Raw genomic sequence first — 25,669 nt, forward strand, 5'->3', positions numbered from 1 at the left:
AGATGATTTTTACCTTTCTTTTTCTTTAATTAAAAGCTTTCTTTTTAAGAACCTGATTGATTTTTCTTTGTTTTAAGATCCAGGGAATTGGGTCTGGACTCACCAGGAGTTGGTGGGGGAAAGGAGGGGGGAATGGTTAATTTCCCCTTGTAATAAGATCTAAGGGGTTTGGATCTGTGTTCCCCAGGGAAGGTTTTGGGGGGACAGAAAGTGTGCCAGACACTGACTTCTGGCTGGTGGCAGCTTTACCAGATCTAAGCTAGTAAATTAAGCTTAGAAGTGTCCATGCAGGTCCCCACATTTGTACTCTAAAGTTCAAAGTGGGGAAAGAAACCTTGACAATGGGTTTAGTAAAGGGAAATCCTGACTCACCAATCTACTAGAATTCTTTGAGAGGATCAACAAGCATGTGGACCAAGGGGATCCAGTGGATATAGTGTACTTAGATTTTCAGAAAGCCTTTGACAAGGTCGCTTAACAAAGGCTCTTATGCAAAGTAAGCTACCATGGGATAAGAGGGAAGGTGCTCTCATGGACTGGTAACTAGTGAAAAGATAGGAAACAATGAGTAAGTATAAATGGTCAGTTTTCAGAATGAAGAGAGGTAAATAGTGGTGTCCCAGGGGTCTGTTCTGGGACCGGTCTTATTCAACATATTCATAAATGATCTGGGAAAAGGGGTAAACGGTGAAGTGGCAAAATTTGCAGCTGATACAAAATTACTCAAGATAGTTAAAACCCAGCAGGACTGCAAAGAGCTACAAAATGATCTCTCAAAACTAGGTGACTGGGCAACAAAATGGCAGATGAAATTTAATGTTGATAAATGCAAAGTAATGCACATTGGAAAGCATAATCCCAACTATACATATAAAATGATGGGGTCTAAATTAGCTATTACCACTCAAGAAAGAGATCTTGGAGTAATTGTGAATAATTCTCTGAAAACATCCACTCAATGTGCAGCGGCAGTCAAAAAAGTGAACAGAATGCTGGGAATAATTAAGAAAGGGATAGATAATAGGACAGAAAATATCATGTTGCCTCTATATAAATCCATGGTATGCGGATGTGGTTAACCCATCTCAAAAAAGATATATTGGAGTTGGAAAAGGTTCAGAAAAGGGCAACAAAAATTATTAGGGGTATGGAACAGCTTCCGTATGAGGAGAGATTAATAAGACTGGGAATTTTTAGCTTGGAAAAGAGACGGCTAAGGGGAGATATGATTGAGGTCTATAAAATCATGACTGGTGTAGAGAAAGTAGATAAGGAAGTGTTTACTACTTCTCATAACACAAGAACTAGGGGTCACCAAATGAAATTAATAGGCAGCAGGTTTAAAACAAATAAAAGGAAGTATTTCATCACACAACGCAGTCAACCTATGGAACTTCTTGCCAGAGGAAGTTGTGAAGGCCAAGACCATAACAGGGTTCAAAAAGAACTAGATAAGTTTATGGAGGATCGGTCCATCAATGGCTATTAGCCAGCATGGGTAGGAATGGTGTCCCTAGCCTCTGATTGCCAGAAGCTGGGAAATAGCAACAGGGGATGGATTATTTGATGATTACCTGTTCTATTCATTCCCTCTGGGGCACCTGGCACTGGCCACTGTCGGAAGACAGGATACTAGGCCAGATGAACCTTTGGTCTGACCCAGTAGGGCCATTCTTATGTTCTTATGTTCTTAAATAAAGACCAAAGTCCTGGCAGTGGTGAGAGGCAGCCAGGGCCAGGGGATGGGAGAGACATTCTGGATCTTTTTGTGTGTGTGCGCACAGGAAAAAAGAGAAGGAAAAGGGGAGCAATGTTGGGAACACTGAACCTTGGTGTGGCTCTGAGTGATCAGACTGCCACTTTGGTGTGGGTGCATGAGAACTCTGTGGGCACGAGGGAGGCAGTTAGACCTTGTGTGAAAGTTAATGTGGCTAATATAATGTTGTAGAGTTGAACTGTGGAGGGGGTCTGCATTTTCCCAGAACATGTGCAGTGTATATTGTAAAAGGGATAAAAGAATAGTAACCAAAACATGCTGCTTAATTAAAATCATATTAGGGCTCCAAGAGGAGCCACAATAGGTTGTGTTTTCTTTTTCAAATCGCTTTGTGTTTTAGAAGCAGAAGTTAAAAGAGAAAAGTAATCAGAACTCTGGTGGAAGTTAATTGTGTCCCTTTTAAGACAGAGTCTCTGAGCTGCTAATAGCTTTGGAAGCCAGAAAGTGTCAGTGTGGATGCAAATTACCAAGCTGATAGGGGAAAGAGCAAACTGCCAATAAATGGCAGCACAAAGGAGTTTTGTGTGGGGGGCGGGGAGAGCTGCACAGTGCTAAAATGTGAAGACAGATACAAAAAGAATCAGCTTACATGCACAACCCCCTACCATGTAATTCACCAAAACCCCAAGGATATAATTAAATTAAAGCCTATGCAAAGATTTCCTGACTATAGAACAAAACAAGGACAGTGTGGAGGTAATTCTTCTCTTTTTCCTGCTATTAGCAAGGCGATTTGTAAAATCTGTCCCCACTAGGGGGCTGGGAAATGTTTCTTTTGTTTTTCAGGCACTTTACAAGCAAGCTGACACTAGTGGACAAATCTACTGTTGCAATGAAGATTGTGTTGTGTGTTTGTGTTGTTTGTCTTGTTATTACCATTATTTTGGTGGACAGTGTATAAAGAGGGTTAAGACATATAGCAGCAAAGGTGAACACATGGTATGACCTGCCTGGGAAGCTGGGAAATCAAGCGCAAATAAAAAGGCACAAAATGTTGTTTAAGAAGGAGGACGTATAAATTGTTACATACATATTACAGGTGGGCCTACAAAGGGAAACCCAAGGATTCCCTGGCCTGGAATGAAACAATCATTGTTGCTAATCACAATTGTCATTATTATAAACCCTGCCCAAATCCCGCAATGTGAAGTGGCAAAAGGTGGGAACACATGGACTGATACACCCCCAAGTTGTGGTAATAAGGCAGATAAGGATCTTAAGAATCTACCCGTAGAAAATTGTACCGCTGATCCCCCCATGGGAATTTGTCAGTGTTGGTATGTGATATACTGATTGGAAGGGGGAGGGGTCCGAACCCAATGGAGAATATCAAGTTTATCAGGAAATATTGCATGGTATTCCTTAGGATATGTCATGATCAATGACAGTGGAAAACACAGTCATATGGACATGTGGTTTGTCACGAAGGGCCCAAAAAACAACAACAGATAACCCTCTGGTCTCCTGGGGTGTCTGGGTTATGGGGCCCCACAATTAGAGCATGATGTTACCATGTGTACTCATAATGGTACCTGCACAGAGGAAAATCCCTGGATGTGCAGTTGTTATGTACACATCACACTGGGCATGCAGTCTCCACTGGGACGCTGGGTATGACAATTTAACCACTTTGCAGAATGTAACCCTACAGGTAATATGGATGCCAAGCTGGAAGAATCTTGATCTAAGCTGGCCGCAGCCTGGAGCCAGAAATACTTCCTGATGGGCAAATGTGTGGGAGCCACTGTGGGAGTGGGTGAAACCAGCGCTTTTCAACATGTCTTTCCAGTTCATAACATGGCTGGTACACCCTCAAAAATGGTGGGTGGACTGGGTACACCCCAATTGCAAATACATAGAAGGGTTGAAGCAACAATTGAATTGGTGCGTGAGGGGACATACATGGAATCATCGCTGGAAAAGGGATTTGTGGGCAGCAGTAAACACAGGGTTGGGTGTATACCACCTTTGCATTGGGTTGCTTTTCTACCACTGTTAATTACACAGAGCCAGAGTGTTACCAGTAGTTTGTATATGTAATAGGAAAGTAAATCAACTTTTATATATATAATGTATTTAACAAAATATGTAATCAATTGCTTTGTATGCCTGAATCCACAATAGGTATTGTATGTGGCAGTGCTATGTATCATCTGAAATAAATCTGTTTAGATGACTTAATACATATTTTTGTTCTACTTTATTTAGAATTTTTGCAGTGTATCACTGTATGATTTTGGAAATGTAGGACATCAAATTGCACAGCATTCTTCATCAAAATTGTACTAATATGTGCATATTATAGAGAGAAATATTTTTGCACCAGCTGTTCTGTAGAGAATCTGGGCTAAAGTCTCTAATAATGTAGAGTAGCTAGTAAAGAGTAACAACAAAAGATGAACATAAGACTGGCCATACCAGTGCAGACATTAGATCTATCTAGTAAGGTATCCTCTCTATGGAAGTGAGTAGAAACTGATGATCTGGAGGAAAGTGAACTCTTGCATAATACAACAACCTATTTGGAGATGATGGACTATAGTGAAGGGAATTTCCTTCCTGACCTCTCTAGTCAATTAGCTTTCTCCCTAAAGCATGGAGTTTAATAACCCATGTCATTACATTTCCTTGCATAGCTAGAGTGTAACAGTATTAATATTAAATTCAATCACAGTGTTGAATTGAAGAACTGCCCCAAAGAGTCATGACATATTCAGCTCTAGCAATGACTTCATCCACATTCTTGTGATGGGCTAATGGATAACATCCTATGTCTGTTCCTGCTTGGAAGAGAAACATGAAAGTAATTTCACAAGAGAAGGAATTGTCTGCAGTGGGCCAAGGATCACTGGATTAAAACACTGTGATAGCCTAATCAGAGACATGGTAATATGTAAAGTTTCAGAGCAGCATGTGAAGATTTATCAATGTGATTCCTACTATGTTGACTGAAAAGTCTTGGGAAAGAATTTATATTTCTTTAATGGCAAGTTATATCAAGAAGCAATAATGCAATGGAATTCTTAATTAACCTTCTGACTGACTCCAGAATGTATTTCTGGTCTTAGACTAAAAGTAGCATTTTTCCATACAACGTCAGTTCAAATGAATAAAATTGGTCTGGGTATGTCTTGATGCATTGGCTAATGTTTTTGGTGCTCTGTTACATAAATAGTAACAACTAGAGCTGTGAGAGACACTGATAATTAAATCTGAAATTAAGCCAAACTCACTCTCCCCTCCCTCGCCCCCCACAGTCAGGTTTCATTACAAACATGAAGCTTAGGCCAGGTTCACTAAATGACTGTTTGAGGTTTACAAAACCCAGGGTGAGGTTCCGGCAGACATGGGCTGAATAATTGTTTCCTACAAAAAACAGAGAGACTGTGGAGGTACGGCTTAGTTTGGCTTTGAGATTTGTGATGCAAAGGATACTCATGTGATCTGAAAACTAAATATGTTTCATGGCTTGCTGTTAACCAACACCTTTTGGCATGTGATTGATGAAATTGATCAAATTGATGAAATTCAGGGCCCTGTAAAGTGGCTTCCATTTAGATAAGAAATCAATGGCATGGATTTGGGGTATTTTCTCCATGTAGGGGCAAGGTTGCAGAAGATTGGCGAGGAGCTAAGTGGCAGACCGAGTATGTGACTGAATGTGAGCAGAAGATGCAGGCCGTTCAGTGAACTTTGCCTGATAGACCCTGCCAAGATATGGTTTAGTATAGTTCAGCATATTTTTGTTTGTAAACAAGTCAGTTTATATAATATGTACAATTTATGAACGTAATGAATGCAGCCAGCTGTTGACCTCGTATAACCCTGAGATAAGCGCGGGGGGATATAACATCGCAGAGAACTCCCCTTGGCGGAGTCCTGCCTGGCCAGCTGTCTCGAACGGCCAGAGTCCCCTGCAGCCCCTCCGTGTACCTCAGGGACTCCCTGCACAGCTTGGAGTGTAAGTTCTTCCCTCAGTAAAAGCCTTGCTTATTATCTTCGGGCTGAGTGTCATTCTTTCGCCGGTAACTCGGCCTCCCTTGCGGGCACACTCGGTATAATGTGTTTACTTACAAAAATCATGTACTAATGCTATTTCAAGAACCGAAGCAGGAACAAACTAATCAGAGACAGCCCTCTTTTGCAGGAACCCCAGATGAAAAATTTCAGCCCCTGTCCCAAGAAGCAGGTAACTTTTTGCCTCTACTTCTCTCCAGGGACCCACAGAGACTTGTTTCTGCCATCTTCCTCCAATTGCTTAACATACAGCCTTGGTTCAGCCCAGCCCCTGCATTTGGAGTATAGAAAACCCCATTAGCCACGTGGCCTCCAAAAGTCAGCCTGGGCTACTATACTCCCAATATTTCTTAAAGATTCTCTGGCTGGTTATCTACATTGTGTCCACTCATTCAAGAGAGACTTTCTTTCTCATCTCAATGCCCCTCAATGGGAAAGGCATTATTTTACTCTTTCACAAGAATACAATATATGGCATTATATACGTTTTGATACAAAAGCAGAGCATGTACCAAAGTGTGCCCATCTTATATCTCTTCCATCTAGTAAGCTGATTAATACATGAGAGATACCTCCCTGCTGTTTCTTGTGACTCCTTCAGATCATCTGGCTCCCCTTCTCCCTGGGCCTTCTTCACTCAAACACTGCTGGAAAATGAGAGCATTTTCCACAGGCGGAGCATTGCATTTTCAAATCAGATTAAAATTGATTGTTTTGGCTATAATTTCCAAAAACCTCACATCAAAACAGGCATACTAGGTTGACACTGGGTGGTGATGACTCAGTGCATTGTTGTGGAAGGATCCAAGTTTGACTTTCATATTGGTTCCTGTCACAGGGTGGGTGGCTCCTTTAAGGAGAAATGGGCCCAGCCTGACTTGTGACACAATTAGCTTGCCTCTCCAAGTATGGAAAATGCAGAAAATCATGTGACTTGTAGACCATGTGACCCAATCAGGCCTTCTGTGAAAGAGCTAGAGGGGGGAAGTGATGGCTGGATAGAAAGCAGGAAAATAGACCCTCAGAGAGGAGGGGCTGAACCCAGTCAGAGACTGGAGTGACAATTCTTTATTTTGGACTAGCAGGGGAGAGACACCATTGAGTTCTCGTTGAAAGAGGATAACTGAAAATAGAGGCAAAATGCATAGATGATAACCCCAAAATACAGGCAGGACTGAGTTTCAAATCTATTAATGTACTTTATCAAAACCCAGCTTATGTGAGGAATAATTCATAATTTTAAAAAGTGCCTAGAAATATTGCTTAGTCTTTAAGGTGCCATTTCATTTAAACATATCTGTTAAGTGCTTTAGTTATAATCAATACTAACTGTATTAAGCTTCCCTATGAGGCTAAATTTACAGTGCAAAGAAGTTATAAATATGAAAAACAAATCCTATTGAGAATAACAAATCATTTTTCCATTCAAAATAATGGACAAATTACAATTGAAAATGATGTGGCCTCAGTTTCTGCCTTGTATTTGTTTTCTTATACTAAATCCTAAATCTTCCGCAAATAATGCTTTTGGGCACAGCTTGGAGGAAAACAATGCCAGGTTTGCAAAATATGGAAGTCTGATGTATTTTACCTCCAATACTCAATAGGATTTCCTATGCATATGATAGCAGATTCAGTGAGGTATCCCCCAGTTCTGTCTCTTCTCAACATTATTGCTAGTTACAGAAGTCTCAGGGTTATTTATGCTCTTTCCTCAATAGTACTACACACATGTGTTGCCGGCCCAAAAGGCCTGAGGCAGCAAACAGTGGTTTGTTGCCCGGTGTGTGTCGCACTAATTATCACACCAGGGTGGAGAATGCAGAAAAAGTTTATTTGAGCCCAAGTAAGGTGCCAGGGAGATATTACAATCTCAAATCCTGCACACACAGATACAGGCTGTGTGTGTCTTCTTATACATGACTTCAATAAGGCATCCTCATTACCCCCCACTAGTCTCCTCCCCACTCCTATATAGTACATACAGTGTATAGTTAACAATTAAATCATCCTTGACAGCAGACAATTCATCTCGTAACTTTTCAAGGCTGTTACCTTGGTTTACTTCTGAATTTATTACCTTGTCTCCCCTCCCCTCTTTCTAAACTAAACAGGAGATAGTAAAAAGGGGCCCTATCTTCTGGTGTCTTACACTGATAAGAAGCTGTTACACATTCCATTCTCAATACTAGCCTGGGAGTTCAATCAGAGTTTAATATGGAAGCACTTTGGACAAGCATAAAATAACTTTGGTCCATTCAGGCCTGGTACAGAAAAGCTTCATTAATATTGTAGTTTTTCTACCCTCCTGAGTTATCTAGGGATATGCCTAATGGCACCAACAATCCCCCCCTTTGAGAATACTCAACAAACATTTGGCTGAGTTTTCTCATACTTTGAAGACAAAAAACAATTAAACTCTAGGGAGCTGGGGTATTCAGTTCCACATTCATCCTCCCTATGGACCCGGTAGGATTCGGTATGTGGAAGCCCACACCCACCCTAACCGGTCCACATGCCTGGAAGGAGCACTGTGAATGTCCATACTTCCATCCAGAAAGTGTCCAAGTATGTCATCCCCCTGACCACAGATCAGATGGTTCCTGATAGTCTGTAAGGGCAGTGGACCAAGTCTGGTGCTCAAGATCCATCTAAATATACCAGATCCCACTGCAATACCTTCCCAGTCTCAGTGATTCTCAATACCATCTCTGTCAGCAACTTCTGGGTCATAGAACTAAGGGTGGAAATGACATGTAACCCACCAACTCCAGCCTGTCCTTGGGATAGCTGAGCTTTAAAAATAAGGCTAGTGGCCTTTTTCTAGGTGGCCCAATTTCTTATCATGTTCCCAGCTTTTAAAAATATTTCAAATGGCCGCTGCATTATTGGCCTGAGTCCACAGAGATCTGGTCAATTCCCTCTTCTTGCAGAGGAAACAACCTAGGCTCTCTGTTGTGCTAATCTAATGGCAGCCCCTTGTGAGCAATACATGCTGGAGGATTTATCCAAAACACAGGGTGCAGCCTGTAGAATAAACCCCAAAATCTAATCAATACCACAGTCTCAAACAGGGGTCCCACAAATTTCTTCCTGCCAGTGTATAATTCTTGGTTTCTACACCAGGGTCAGTCCTTAATGTCCTTTTTGGTCAGGAAATCCTGGATTCTGACACTTCACAACGCTGTTGGTGGTCACCAGGACTTAATAAGGGTCTTTCCAGCATACAGCCAAAGCAGTCTTTCGCTGGTGGAGCTTTACATCAATCCAGTTTCCTGGTTCCAAGAAGTGGCAGGCCTCCTAGGGTCTTTGTGTAGTTTGTCTTTACCTGTGAAAAAAAGAAACCTAACACATTTCATTAGTGCCTGTCAGCGATTTGCAGACTTTACAGCTGTGTGGGCACATTTAAGCCCCTCTTGTCTTGGTTGTTAGCTAAGTCTTAGCTGAGAGCAGTGTCCTGAAATGGGGCTAATGCCCTATCTTTAAACTCAGCATGGTAGCTATTTTTCCTCAGTTAACTCGTTCTTCTTCCTTTGTCCTGTTTGGCTTCTTTTAACCTACAAAGGAAACTTAGCCTTCACTTATACATCTTTTTCTAACAATGAACACATATACATTGCCTTTATACAGTACATTAGTTTTATTATTTAAAGTTTGTCACATCTATCCTTTTACTAAAATAACTTTTTCCAGAGCTTTGGGACAACAAGCTAGGACAAGCACACCCACTTTGACGAGTTTATTTCATAGAGCCTCTAGTCCAATAGTTTCCCACCATCCCCAGCCCTCTGGCTAGAAATCTGAGATAGCCAGAAGGATCCAAATACAATATGGGGAGTGGGTTAACTTTCCATGTCCTTGCTTCCAAAAACTATTAGTATGCAAGTTTTACTAACAATTTTCAATTAAAAGATTTAGCCAGTAAAGTTTCTCTTTCTCTTACTTAAGGAGATGTATTAGACTTTAGTATATCACATGTTTCCCAATTTATCCAAGCACTTTGTATTCCAAGTTGAACAAAACAAGTATCTGTATTCCAATTCAGACTATCCCATAAACAAAACAATTTTGGCCACCAGACAGACACCACAAGACAGAACATAAAACACAAAACATAATTTTTACTGTGCCATCAAAGGCATGGTATGTTGAATGCTGTTCAGCTAGCATCAGTTTTCTCTGATTATCTGAAAGACAAAAACAGAAGTCTACCCTTTCTGGGCAATCAATCATCACTGAAAATATACAAGTACCTTAGTTGATTTCAGGCAAAACAGGGGAATTACCCCATATTTTCATATATATGTTTCATAGGCAGCTTAGGTCTCAGTGACTTCTACTTTATCAGTTAGATAACTTGCATCAATACAGATGCTTCCTGACTTGCTCTTTACTTTTAACTCCTGCTTTTAAACACTGAAAGAAAACATCACCACTTATAGTGCCTTTAGAACTTAATAAGATTTCAATTACATAGCACTATATAATTATATATAGCACTATATAATTATATATAGCACTATATTTTTTAGATAATTCAACTAAATGGGTCAAAATCAAATGATTGCAATCTAATAATTTCTTTGCCTGAATTTATTTACAAACATTTCAAAGACACCAAGAATTTTTCTCTTTAGCATTTTTACAAAGTTCAACTGCTGTTCCCTCCAGCAACTATGGAGTTAACTTTTCACACTGCCTTAAAATCACTCACTTGTTTTCTCCAACAACCACTTTTCTCAACTTAAATCACTATTACAAGTATCCTCCTGGGTATTTGAAATCCCCATGTTTATACCTATGTACTCCTTTCTTCCACTAGACCCTCAAAAGTTTCCAACCCGTTTTCCAATCTCTCCGTCTGTTGCTTGCCTGCCTGGGCCCGATCCTTCTTTTCTAGCTGAACCGTTCTTTCCCTAGACACCAATTTGCTCCACTGCCAGTTTTAACTAAGGGGGGGTTGGCTTCTCAACTAGCCCCCACCCTTCTGGTCTTTTTCCCTAAAACATTTTAACTCACAAGACTACCTGAGTCTTCCCTTGTGAGGCTTGCCACCTGGGCAAAACACATGGCCCACTGGTGTTTAATTATTTAATTTCCTCTTGTAGCAAACACACTGCTATTACGGTGTATGCTGAGCACAAATAGTTAAATTTTGGCAAGTCCCTGAAGGACTGGTACTTGCTTAACCAGGGCTTTCTTTTCTAACTGGAAATCCTGTCTCAAAGCCTGCAACTTGCCCTGGGTGCAGGTTTGAGTTGCTGTCTGGGTCATGATCTATGCTCTTAATTGCTCAATTCTAGTTATCAAGTACATATTTGTTCTTTTTCTCCAACTACTCTATTGCCCAATCCTGCTGCAACTGGGGGTAGAACCCCTTTCCAGTTCTCAGACTTACTGCAGCTGAGAGTAGGCTCACCTTTAATCATGCAATCCTCAACATATAACACCAACAGTTCCAAACAAAAGAAACACAACATAACAAAGGTAAAACAAATAGATGGTGTAAATTCTATAGGGCTCCCCCATTCTCAATTACTCACCAAACTGTGACAAATCTGTTACCAATTTATCTACTGCAGGACGTTGGGGGAAGGATAAAACACACCATATAACCAAACCCCAAAGCTTCCCCAAGCCTTAAGCCACTTTAATACTCACACATATCCAGACTGACCACGTCTGTATATAACATTCAAAGAAGGGGAATAGGTGGACGGGAGATTATTCTGTATACAGCTTGTCCAGAATTTCCAACATGCTTCCACTCTTGGGAGAGCTGTTCTTTTACACCCTGGAATCTCCTGCAGTGTCTCTTCCAGAGATTCCAGTTCAGGTCACCAAGCCACACCAGCTCTGGGATTGCAAAGACTGTTAAATCTCACTGAACAGTTAAGCTTTGCAAATGCAATCTCAGTTCTGTAACTTATATTACCTTTAATTTACCTCTGTCTATATTTTCCCACAGCCAGCTGGGGCTAAAAGCAGTTTTTCTTTGTACTTAACATAGTCTGACCTAATACACAGAGCAGCTCTCTTTATCTCTGGGCTTAGCTGAGTTTCAAATTAACCCATTCCTAGACGAATTGCTCACACTGTGTCAGAGGCTTTTCCTTTGGTAATTAAAAGCTCCTCTGAGATATATGATCTTATCTAGATTGAAGATACCTTCTAATGGACATTGTTTAGATGGATTTTCACGCGTGTAAAGATTCCAATTCTCTAAATACCTGCAGGTTTCAGGACCATAATGTACGTACATGTACTATGCTGGGGTACCCTTAGGGGGTGAGGTAGAATGTTTAGACTGTCCCTTCCCCCATTTTCCACTTACACACACAGAGAGGGGGGCCCTGTCCGCACTAGCGGCTCATAAACTAAGAATCTCTCCCTACAGGACACTCACACAGGAGAGATTAACGAGGATGACTGACTCTTCTACACCTCCTTTCAGCAAAGAGCCTCGGCTAGTCTCTGGGAGAGGAGCCGCTACTCTAATTGCATTCAGTGAGATGATCAGACTGTCAGTAGCCCACACGGAAAGAAAGCGGGGGAGGGAAGATAGGTTCACACATTCCTAGACCCAGGCAGCTTCCTCGCCGGACGATGCCAGGCTGAGTCAGCCCACCGTGGGTCGGATCTCCTAAAGATCCACTAGTTACTGGGCTTGCGTTAGACTACTCCTGATCATTAGCATTTGCTTCACAGGTTAATCTGGGCGTCTTCCAGTAACAGACACTCACACTGGTATACACACAGACACACACACACCAAGACCATTATTCCCACGGACAATCCTCCTCCCAGTGCAGCTCTGGGGCATATGATGGGGGATTTTTACAAGAGCTCTTTATACAAACAGTTTCAAAAGCTACCCATTCGCTAACAAAACAAAAGTAATTGAAGGATCATATTGTAATTAAGTGATCCTTCTGGTGGCCACCTTTCCTGGCTCTCTAGTTGATATTGAGGCCAGTCAACTGTACAGAACCTTTTTAGTTTACCCTTAATCATTGGATCCAAACCAAACACTTTCCAGTTTGCTAGAATGCATTCTGGGGGCATACACCGTGCCCTGCCTGTACTCTATCCCTGCCCCATACCTATGGGAAGACACTGGGCGTCCCCAGGTCTTAACAGGCAAACAAAAGGTTAACAGCACTGAACTGTTCCTACCGTTTCCACAGGACCGGTTCCTCACCGTCGCCCGCAGCTGCTTCTCCACTATCTGAGTGCGTTGCACCGTTGTACCTTCCAAGGTCGGTCTGACACGTCCCTGCCAAGGCCCCCGGTAAAAGCACCGGTGCGCGCTGGCATCGGCTGTGACTGTCGTCCACCGGCCATTGGAGGAGTCCGGGCAAGGCACAATTTTGCCTCGAGCCCACCCAGGGACGCCAAGACTGTTGCCGGCCCAAAAGGCCTGAGGCAGCAAACAGTGGTTCGTTGCCGGTGCCGTGCACTAATTATCACACCAGGGTGGAGAATGCAGAAAAAGTTTATTTGAGCCCAAGTAAGGTGCCAGGGAGATATTACAATCTCAAATCCTGCACACACAGATACAGGCTGTGTGTGTCTTCTTATACATGACTTCAATAAGGCATCCTCATTACCCCCCACTAGTCTCCTCCCCACTCCTATATAGTACATACAGTGTATAGTTAACAATTAAATCATCCTTGACAGCAGACAATTCATCTCGTAACTTTTCAAGGCTGTTACCTTGGTTTACTTCTGAATTTATTACCTTGTCTCCCCTCCCCTCTTTCTAAACTAAACAGGAGATAGTAAAAAGGGGCCCTATCTTCTGGTGTCTTACACTGATAAGAAGCTGTTACACATTCCATTCTCAATACTAGCCTGGGAGTTCAATCAGAGTTTAATATGGAAGCACTTTGGACAAGCATAAAATAACTTTGGTCCATTCAGGCCTGGTACAGAAAAGCTTCATTAATATTGTGGTTTTTCTACCCTCCTGAGTTATCTAGGGATATGCCTAATGGCACCAACACATGCAATCTCAAAGTGGGCTTTCTTTGGCAAGGGCTGGATGATAGCCCATTTCCTTAATTTTCAGCAGGAGGGCCAGATGCATTTGCATAGTAACAAGTGACAGAGAGGAGACTGACAATCATAGATTTTAGGATCCACTATCCAAGCAATTTAGAATAGATCAAGAGAACCTAAATTTGTGTGCAAACTAGCTTGGGTCTTTGTCATAGTCCTGTAGGAAATATACTTAATTACTGGTATTAATTTAGCTGGTCTCTCAAAACAATCTTTTTTCTCTCCTGGTATTTTGCTTTGTTTTTGTGCTTGTTTGTTTTCACCAACATGCTTACCGCCCAATGAAATAAACTTAAAAAAAAAAAAGACTGTAAAGAAAAATATGATCCCATAGTATGGGAACATTGCAAACACTTCTTTGACATTGTGGTGTTATGGAAGAGAAGATGGAAGATGTGACCTTTATAGAGTCAGTCATTTTTTAAACTTAATTGGAAAAATCTCAGAATAGCTCTAGAGGAGAACTCTTACAGAGCATTTTATGACTAGATTTTTACTATTAGTCTAGGAAACTGATGTATCTCAAAGAGGGCACAAGTGAAGGAGAAATTTGCAGATCCATACTGCTGTAGGCACTATAGTCATATTATGCGCTCACATTAATCTTTTCAAGTGACATGAAATTGTATTAAAACTGTTTTGTAATCATAGTTCTATAGTTCAATGATCAGTAAATATGCTGGGAAATGTTCCTTGCAGTACTGAAGTGCTGAATGTGCTTTTGAGAGAATTTCAAGCACTTTCAAAATAACTATAAAGGGCAACAAACAAACAGAAATGAATCCAGTGCCACTGTAAGGCACCAAAGGTATAAAACTGAGAACTCCAGGCACAGGCCTGTGCTCACTGATGTCAGTGGCAAAACTCACATTAACTTTCCCTGGAGCTGGAGGGAATCATATTAATTGCAGTGAGGTAACTTTCAAACTGCTACAGACATATTCTCTCAGTTACAGTGTATTGCCTGGTGTTCTCCTAAGGCAGCACAAGAACATGCTGCTTCTTGGATGGGATTTGTGGCAAAACCATGATTTAACCTTCCATAATTATCATTTAGAAAACGTCGTTTATTTCCTTACATCCTTACATTTTCATAACAGAATAATAGAATCAAATGTTCAAAACTTTTGCCATTGAGATTACAGTAGGGTTAACCTTGGCAATCACTTTTTCCAGTTAAAGTGTTGTTAGACAAAAAAAAAAAAAAAAGAATAGGAGCAGATATTTCCTAAAAATATATTGGATTTACTGCAGGGCTCTAGATCAGAGAAGGAGAGGTTCCTGCAATAAAACAGATTTTTTTTTAAATATTATGAAGTGCAACAGTCTGCAGATTTTGTATTTAAAAGTTTGGGGAATTTAAAAGGGACTAAACTCAAGGGAAAGGGAAGAAGGAGTGTTATAATTAGGATATATGGTGTTCATAAGATCTGGATTCTATTCCTGACTTTGCCACAAACTGGGCCACTAAAAGTCTGGTTGGCCCCAGCAGGGCAGGCAGGCTCCATGCCTGGCTCTGGGGATTTACATCTCCATTTATAAGTGGAAAGATACACCCATGTCCCTCCAACTACTAGGTGGAGGGGTGGCCATGGGGGCTCCCATTGGCCATGGTTCCCAGCCTGTGGCGCCTACAGGAGGGAGCAGCATGTGGAGCCCCCTGACCACCCCACTGCCTAGGAGACGGGGAGATGTGCTGCCGCTTCCCGGGAACCACACAGACTTCCTTCATCCCCAGGAAATGCCAGGGCCACCAGAAGCCTGCACCCCAAACCACCTCCCATGCCCCAACCCCCTCCCCCAGCTTGGAACCCCCTCCTGCATACAAACTCCCACCTGGAGATTGCACCCTTTACCACAGCACCCTGCCCCAGACCTGAGCTCCCTCCAACACTCCCAACCCCTCGACCCCAGCCCAGACCCCCTTCCTGCAGCCCAATCCCCTCATCCCTGGCCCCACCCCAGAGCCCGCACCCCCAGCCAGAGCCCTCATCCCTTTCCACATCCCAACCCCCTGCCCCAGCCCAGTGAAAATGAGCAAGTGAGCAAGAGTGGGGGAGAGCGAGTACGGAGTGAGGGGGAGAGAGAGTGAGCAGGGGCGGGGCCTTTGGGAAGTGGCAGGGCAGGGGTGGGGCAGGGTGTTTGGTTTTCTGCAATTAGAAAGTTAGCAACCTTAGAGGCACCTGGCCAGCTACTCTAGCCAGTGGGCTGGGGCCTAGCTAAGGTTCTTCACAGTCCCAGTTCCATCCCCTACTCACTTGCTCAGAGCAACAACTACTGGCCAAGTGGTCCTTGATCTTTTCTCCATGGATGGAATCAAAATCTGAAAAGATTGTGCAGAGAAGTAAATTGGGGAGGACGTATTCTTTTACATGGTCAAGTAAGGGCTGTGACAATTAAGCCCTTCATATCTCTGTGCTTCAATTTCTTCATATATTTTTTCATTTGGAGCCAGACTGAGACATCCTTACTCACACAGAATAGTACCTTTCTGACCAGTGGGTTTACATGTAGACAACAAGGAGTCAATAAGGTTGCTTTTGGAGTAATGTGCTATTCTTGAATGGACACAAATCTGACATCAGGAATCATAACACTCAAAAACCAGGTTTCAGAGTAGCAGCCGTGTTAGTCTGTATCTGCAAAAAGAACAGGAGTACTTGTGGCACCTTAGAGACTAACAAATTTATTTCAGCATAAGCTTTTGTGAGCTACAGCTCACTTCTTCGGATGCATAGAATGGAACACACAGACAGGAGATATTTATACATACAGAGAACATGAAAAGGTGGAAATACGCATACCAACTAGAAGAGTCTAATCAATTGAGATGAGCTATCATCAGCAGCAGAAAAAAAAACTTTTGAAGTGATAATTGAGATGACCCATAGAAGGTGTGAGGAGAACTTAACATAGGAAATAGATTCAATTAGTGTAATGACCCAACCATTCCCAGTCTCTGTTTAAACCTAAGTTAATTGTATCTAATTTGCATATTAATTCGAGTTCAGCAGTCTCTCTTTGGAGTCTGTTTTTGAAGTTTTTTTGTTGCAAAATTGCCACCTTCAAGTCTGTCACTTAGTGGTTAGAGAGGTTGAAGTATTCTCCCACTGGTTTTTGAATGTTATGATTCCTGATGTCAGATTTGTGTCCATTTATTCTTTTGCGTAGAGACTGTCCGGTTTGGCCAATGTACATGGCAGAGGGGCGTTGCTGGCACATGATGGCATATATCACGTTGGTAGATGTGCAGGTGAACAAGCCCCTGATGGCGTGGCTGATGTGATTAGGTCCTATGATGGTGTCACTTGAATGGATATGTGGACAGAGCTGGCACCGGGCTTTGTTGCAAGGATAGGTTCCTGGGTTAGTGTTTATGTTGTATGGTGTGCGGTTGCTGGTGAGTATTTGCTTCAGGTTGGGAGGCTGTCTGTAAGCGAGGACTGGCCTGTCCCCCAAGATCTGGGAGAGTGAGGGATCATCTTTAAGGATAGGTTGTAGATTTTTAATGATGCGCTGGAGAGGTTTTAGTTGGGGGCTGTAGGTGATGGCTAGTGGCATTCTGTTATTTTCTTTGTTGGGCCTGTCCTGTAGTAGGTGGCTTCTGGGTACTCTTCTGGCTCTGTCAGTCTGTTTTTTCACTTCAGCAGGTGGGTATTGTAGTTTTAAGAATGCTTGATAAAGATCTTGTAGGTGTTTATCTCTGTCTGAGGGATTGGAGCAAATACGGTTGTAATTTAGAGCTTAGCTGTAGACAATGCATCGTGTGGTGTGTCCTGGATGGAAGCTGGAGGCATGTAGGTAAGTATAGCGGTCAGTGGGTTTCCGGTATAGGGTGGTGTTTACGTGACCATCGCTTATTAGCACAGTAGTGTCTTAGAAATGGACCGCTTGTGTGGATTGGTCTAGGCTGAGGTTGATGGTGGGATGGAAATTGTTAAAATCACTGGAAATCCTGGACGCCCCGTCATCTCAAGCATTGGCACCTTAACAGCAGGATTGTCTGGCTATGTGGACTCTCTCCTCAGGCCCTATGCTACCAGCACTCCCAGCTATCTTTGAGACACCACTGACTTCCTGAGGAAACTAGAAGCCATCAGTGATCTTCCAGAAAACACCATCTTGGCCACTATGGATGTGGAAGCCCTCTACACCAACATTCCACACAAAGATGGACTACAAGACATCAGGAATAGTATCCCCGATAATATCACGGCTAACCTGGTGGCTGAACTTTGTGACTTTGTCCTCACCCACAACTATTTCACATTTGGGGACAATATATACCTTCAAGTCAGCAGCACTGCTATGGGTACCCGCATGGCCCCACAGTATCCCAGCATCTTTATGGCTGACTTAGAACAATGCTTCCTTAGCTCTCGTTCCCTAATGCCCCTACTCTACTTGTGCTACATTGATGACATCTTCGAGAACACTTTAACCTGTCTGGTCATTCAATGGCAGACCTGCGGGTGGCAATTTTGCAACAGAAAAGCTTCAAAAACAGACTCCAATGAGAAACTGCTAAGCTGGAATTGATACTCAAACTAGATACAATCAATTTAGGCTTAAATAGGGACTGGGAATGGCTGAGCCATTACAAATATTGAATCTATCTCCCCTCACACTTCTTATCAAACTGTCTGTACTGGGCTATCTAGATTATCACTTCAAAAGTTTTTTTCTCTTACTTAATTGGCCTCTCAAAGTTGGTAAGACAACTCCCACCTTTTCATGCTCTCTGTATGTGTATATATATCTCCTCAATATATGTTCCATTCTGTGCATCCGAAGAAGTGGGCTGTAGCCCACGAAAGCTTATGCTCAAATAAATGTGTTAGTCTCTAAGGTGCCACAAGTACTCCTGTTCTTTTAACATGCATAAGGGTATCTCAATCTAGCCCTTATACTGTCGTAGTGCCTACTGGTCTGAATCAGGGCCCCATTGAGGTAGGCACTGTGTACACACACACACGCACACACACACACACGTGCCTAGGCTAGCACTACAATTCTGCTTCTAGTGATTATCATTATAAGATTCCTGTACTTATATAGTAAATTTAATGTAACATAAACAATCGGTTTCCTGCCATAAACTGGAAATCCTACACTTGGTGCTATTAATGGACACTGCGCAATATAAACTTCTTTAGCAAGGAAGATCTCCTGGTCTTTTACTTTTTAAATGGCATAACATGTTGATGGTTTTATATACATTTTGTTTACAACATCTGCAGATGTTGACTTCAAAAATTTGTTTCATCAATAGAAAATCCATTTGAAATCATCTAGTTTTGCCAGTGCATCAAGAAAGCATGTATCATGAAATATTTTGAGACAGCTATCAAAGCAAGAATTTGTAATTGGAGAGGAAATTAACTACACATTTAAATTAGAGAAATGACATAGAAAGTGATTTTTAAGAAACAAGTCGTGAGCCTGACTGAAATATGTCAATAATGAAAGTAGAATAGAGGAAACGGCTGTTAGGGGAGCTTCAGCTGCCACTAACAGTATGTACACCATATATTGCACCAAAAATATACCACCTATTGCACTGAAACTCAGACTGAAGAGAGATTTACAGTAACTCAGAGAAGAGTGTTCTGTGAGATGAATATTCAAGATGAGTAAACCTGCAGTATTTCAGTATCTTTCCACTTATAAATGGAGATGTAAATCCAAAACAGGAGATGGGAAATGAATAACAGTTGCATTGTGGTGTATGGTACTGAAAAAAAAATCACACTGCATATATTCTCAGGGCCAGATTAAGCTACCATTTGTCACATGAAGTAGTACCTCACTCTGCAAGTAGTCACATTGCAAATAATTCCATTGATTTCAGAGGGAACATTACACACCCATGCAGGGGAGAAAGGGGACATAAGGAACCTCCATAGTCTTCTGCATTGCTTACCCATATTTTAGTTTGCAGGCCAGGGGAGGAAGGCAGCCTTCACAAAGTAGTCGGTGGTGCCTAGAGACTGTCCCCACAAGGCACTGCCACTGAGGTAGCACAAGAAGGGAAGTAGTCTGCATCAGCCACAGATTCCTTTTCCCTTAATAGAATATCAGGGTTAGAAGGGACCTCAGAAGGTCTTTGAGTCCAACCCCCTCCTCAAAGCAGGGCCAATCCCCAGATGGATTTTTGCCCCAGATCCCTTAATGGCCCCTCTCAAGGATTGAGCTCACAACCCTGGGTTTAGGAGGCCAATGTGCAAACCACAAAGCTATCCCTCCCCCTTCCTTGGAAGGAACCCACCTCTAAGTCTCAATGTGGTCCTTGATCTGACTCTCATACAGTACAACTGCACACTCCCACTTACTCAGGCATAGTGTGTGCTGGATTAGTGTATGTGTGGACATATCCATATCAGCCTGCAAACTCATTCTGTTTTGTGAATGCCATTTTGTTTGTAACCTGCATGGTTCCCTTCCCTTTTAAATGGTGGCTTCCACCTGGGGCTAAGACACCCCAGAAGGTTTAGAAGAAGTCCTCTAGCAGAAGGGCTAATAATGGGATAGCTGTCAAGAGCCCTCAGCCTTAATGGTCCTCCATTCTAATGGGCCCACCTTAGAAAAATAGACTGGCTATAGTCCAGGGGAACCACTTTGCCCAGTTCACAATGCTGGAGGGAGGACTGGATTTGCACAACTGATCATTAGACGAGGCATCTGAAGCTGCTTGGGAGGTCACATGACAGAGGGGAGTCAGATCTACTTGAGCTGGTGGGAGGGACTGTCTCTTATCAGCTATCTATTGCCATGATCAGGATGAGTAGGGTGCAGGAGGGCCCTGGGATCCTGAAAGCATATTAGCCTAAACCCAAATGTCTCCTAGAGAGGTAAGGACACTGGAGGGAGGGGCTTGGGGTGCAGGTGAGGTGTTTATTTTTTGCCTGGATCTGTAACTCTGGTGCTTAGTCTGAATACAGTGTATCTTGCTGAGAAGTTCCTTTGCAAAGTCTGTGTGTACCTTTGTTTTAATTGTCATGAAGTCCCTGAAAGGTTAAACACCAACTGGAATACCCAGGTGGGTGGAGATCTAGGAGGGATGTGCTTAAATTACTGGGGAGACTTCAGAGAGGGGGAGGGTTTCCACTGGCCTACGACAGTCAGACCACAGGGTCTAGCCTGGGAGTGGGTACCCCAGTACCCCAGCCTGAGATGCTGGACTAAGACACTGCTCAAAGCCAGTGGTCTTAAAACCATGTGGGAATACAAGGATTGAGTCCAATACATCAGCCTGGTGTCCAGTCTCAAGGGGGAACTCAGTCAGAGCAGTAACAGTACTCAGTGTGTGTAAGGGTGACAGAATCTGGCCTGAGAAATTTGAAAAATCAAGATGCTACTTTAAAAGTGATGCTGGGCCACATTCATTCTTGGAGTTCCCAATCTTGATTGTATGCACTTACAACATACGCTAATGTGCAATACAGCCACTAAGAAAAAAATGTTTCTCTAATACCACATAAATTAACATTAAGATAGACAAATAAAATGTGGTCTCTAAATTGTCCAGAATAAGAGCTAAGATTGACAACCTTTGTATAAAGAGAGCAAAATATCTTCTGGTGCTATGATCTTACAGTATTAAGGATCAATTTGATATATTATCACATATTTTATACACACCTATATAAATATATTGTAATGCTCTGTACCCTGTGTTCATCTCTTTCACTGGATTATGATAATTTGTGTGTGTGTGTGTGTGTATATATATATAATATATATGTATGCGTGTGTGTGTGTATTTATTGCTTAAGAAAGTGAGGTCTTGAACTAAGCAAGTCAGAGAAAAGGCAGGAATTGTGCAAGCTTTCTACACACAGCTTTGCCAATGCACCTCATTATTATTACAGTCAGCAATGGATTAAGACATCCATCTTCAGGTGCAGAAGAAGGTTTTGTCACACTGTTTACAGAAGCAGCAAAGGCATCCTGAGCTTGGGGAGTTCAGAGGGGCTTGTGTCCTTTGAGACAACAGCCTCAGGGAACACTCCTCTTTTCAGTTGACATTCAGTGCCTATTCATAGGGGACAGAATAAGGATCAATGAAGATTACACACTTGATTTGCACCTGGAACGACAGACATGAAAAGCAATGGCCATATATTGTACATATGTAATGGTTGGCAAATTGTGTGCTAGACAGACTCCTTGCCTAAATGTCATTGTGTGTCCATGAATATCCAGTTAGAAGAAGAGTAGATCATGAAGAGTAGAGCATGTAAATACTCTGGAATAACCACAGAGACTAAAAGGACATGCATACTGTCGAAGGTTAAACGGTTCTTCTTTATTGTGCCCCTTTTGATGTCCCATCTACATCTAAACTAGGTCAGGGCCATTTCCATGGAGTTTATCCTCTTTGACCCACCTGTGAAACCAGCAGTCCTCTGGCTAAGGGCTGCCTGGATTGCAGCTGGTAGTGTTTACCTGCTTAACTGATACCCATTGAATAGATATTTTTAGCTAGCCTGTGTAGTGGCTCCACAAACTCTGACATGTTTGCATAAAATAGCTTTCTCTTAGATATTTCAGAGTACTGGGGGAAGGTATTGCCAGATAGTACGCGATAATGGAAGTCTGAGTAGGCCAGATTCACAAAAGTTCTTAGGAATTACAATGCCGAACCCCTAGGCCAATGGCATTCTCAGCTCTGAGCTGGACACCAAGGCTTCCCATACAATGCATGTGGAGGATTAGACCTTAGGGGCAAGGCTGGCATGCCAATGATAGGCACCTCCTTCTGCCTAGAATTCTCAGACATGAACCTTCTTCTGGAGATAGGTAACCTAGGTCAGCCCTTTCTCTCAAAAGGCATAGAGAGACCCAGAAGAGCCAATGGCATAGTGATCGGGGACTCACCCGGGCTGAGGGATACCCAGATACAAATCCCTGCTGTGCCTGATTTGGAGCAGGAACTTGAAGCCAGTTCTTCACCAGCTTAGCTGAATGCCCTGACCACCAGCTATTGGCTATTCCAGGGTTTTCACAAGCTTTCCTGTTGGAGCTGTTTTACTTTGTATTCAATATTCATTGGTCTGAGAGAGAGGTAGTGTGAGAATGACTCTATAGCTCAGTGGTCAGGATGCTCACCTGGGATTTAGAGGACTTATGTTCAAGTCCCTGCTCCAAATCAGTCAGAGCAGCAATGTAAATCTGTGTGTCCCACCTCACAAGTAAGTCCACTAAGGCCTGGTCTACACTAGGAGTTTATGCCGAATTTAGCAGCGTTAATTCGACTTAACCGTGCACCTGTCCACACCAGGAAGCTAATTAGTTCGACCTAGAGGGCTCTTTAGTTCGAATTCTGTACTCCTCCCCGACGAGGGGAGTAGCACTAAATTCGACATGGCTATGTCGAATTAGGCTATGTGTGGACGGAAATCGACCTTAGTAGCTCCGGGAGCTATCTCACAGTGCACCACTCTGTTGACGCTCTGGACAGCAGTCCGAGCTTGGATGTTCTGATCAGCCATACAGGAAATGCCCAGGGAAAATCTGACACGCTCCGGCACCTTGTGGATGTTCTGCAGGACCACAGGCAGGAGGACAGAGCCCCCCTGCACTGTATCTGCAACCGCCCTCCCCCGCCACAAAGTCCCAACCCCCCCTCACCCAAAGTAACAAGAAGGAGGGGCGACAGGGGCCGTGAAAACTGTCACTGCACCCCTGCAGAGTGCACAAATACAAGAAGGCTCTCATTCCCTAAATGTTGAGAAGTCCTTCCCTTCCTGGCTCACTGAAGCCCCAATCCCAGTTTCATCCCCTAACTGTGTAGTTGATTATTAAAAGTAGTTTGCTGTTAATTACTATTTCCGTTAAGTTTTTCTACAGAAGACTGTCTGTGAAGGGGGGGTAAGGGGGTTGTTAATTGCATAGGACAGTCACCTTTACCAGGGTATAGACACAGGGGCAGGATCAACAGCAGGTCACACACACAGTGCAGTCAGTAGGCACCCTGGTCGGTCTGGGAGGTGTTTTCCATGTTCTGCGTGGGTGGGGGGTATGTGACTTTGTGGCATGGGAGGGCGGTTACAGAACTTATGCAGCGGTCCTTGTCCTGGACCACAGAGCCACGCAGCAGGGGAATCTGTAACCGTCCTCCCCTGCCACAAGGTCATGTAGCCCCTGCACACAGAGTCCCGAAAAGGAGGGATGGCAGGCTCCATTGAAACAACCAGTCTGGCACTGCAGACCGCTCTAGGAGCAGGAGCCTGTCATTCCTCGAGTGTAGAAGCGGTGTTAACATCACTGCACACCCTACCCACCACAGTCTGCGTCCCTGTTTCAACCTTTCACGCGAATTCATTAATAAAGAAAACGTTGTTAATTAACAATGTTCCATTAACTTTATTTTTAAACGTGTGTTGGAAGGGGGGAAACGTGGTGAACGGGGTATGTAACCGCAGAAGAAAGTCAATAGTAACTGAAGCAAGGGCAGGTTCAGCTTCTTTGTAAAGAAACTGAACAGTCACAGGTTACCCTGCTCCCTGAGGAACCTAGCTTTCAAAGCCTCCCGGATGCACAGCGCTTCCTGCTGGGCTCTTCTAATCGCACGGCTGTCTGGTTGAGCGTAATCAGCAGCCAGACGATTTTCCGCAACCTCCCATCCCGCCATAAAGGTCTCCCCCTTGCTCTCACAGAGATTGTGGAGCCCATAGCAAGCTGCAATAACAATGGGGATATTGGTTTCGCTGAGATCCGAGCGAGTCTGTAAGCTCCCCCATCTCCCCTTGAGACGTCCAAAAGCACGTTGAATGATGACAGTTACCCAAGACCACCCTCGACACATTTTTCCCCCCAGCATGCATTGTGGGGAAATCCCAGAATTCAAATGGGCAGCGGGGACTGCGGGAAGTGTGGGATAGCTTCCCACAGTGCACCGCTTCCAATGTCGACGCTTGCCCCGTTAGTGTGGACTCACAAAGTCGAATTAGTGTCCTTAGTGTGGACACACAAATTCGACTTTGTAAGGTCGATTCCACAAATTCGAATTAAGTTAAATCAAACTAATCTGGTAGTGTAGACATACCCTAAGTGGTTGGCTACTCTGGCGACATGGACTGATAGGCCTTAGGGGGTCTTGTGAGTGAGGCCTGGTCCTGTAGATGATCCCAGAGCATGACTACAGGATTGGGCCCTGTTTGCAAGAAAGACATTCCCCTGGCTAGCTTGAGAATCCCCCTGAGGCTTAAGTGTGCCCAAGGGCTCTGAGCAGCTTGCTAGCTGTGGGTGGCATTAGGACTTAGGTACCTTTGTGTATACTGGCCTTAGGTGATAGTCTTGAGAATATCAGTGATGCCTAAATGGTGGATTTAAGTGCTCTTGTAAGTCTGACCTTAAAGTGTTTGATTCAACAATCAATCTAATGTTTGTAATATTTTCCATTCTCCTGAGGAAAGCTCCTGATTAAATAACATTCAGAAACGCCTGTGGCTACCTGCAACTGAGTGTTAATGCTCCACTTAAAGAAAAGCATATTAACTATAATAGTGCAGCTACTAAATTCAATACCATATGTACAGACTGTTACATTGTCTGGAGAGGCTCACAACTATGAGTGCCTACCTCAGGGCAGACTGTCAGAAAACAGGGCAGACATCCCAAACTGGTGATGTTTTCTACAATTAGATTTCACCAACCCAGTGACAAATGTGAACTCCTGGATCACTGAGGCAGTCTTACCATGGAGTCACAGGCAATCCCCTCAGACTCTCCAGTCTATCTTGCCGCCTAGACAAACTGGACTTTGTGATAAAAGATCACTTAAACCGAAAATCACACCACTTCAGG

The sequence above is a fragment of the Mauremys reevesii genome, linkage group 2 (assembly GCF_016161935.1).
Source record: "Mauremys reevesii isolate NIE-2019 linkage group 2, ASM1616193v1, whole genome shotgun sequence".
Classification (NCBI taxonomy): domain Eukaryota; kingdom Metazoa; phylum Chordata; order Testudines; family Geoemydidae; genus Mauremys; species Mauremys reevesii.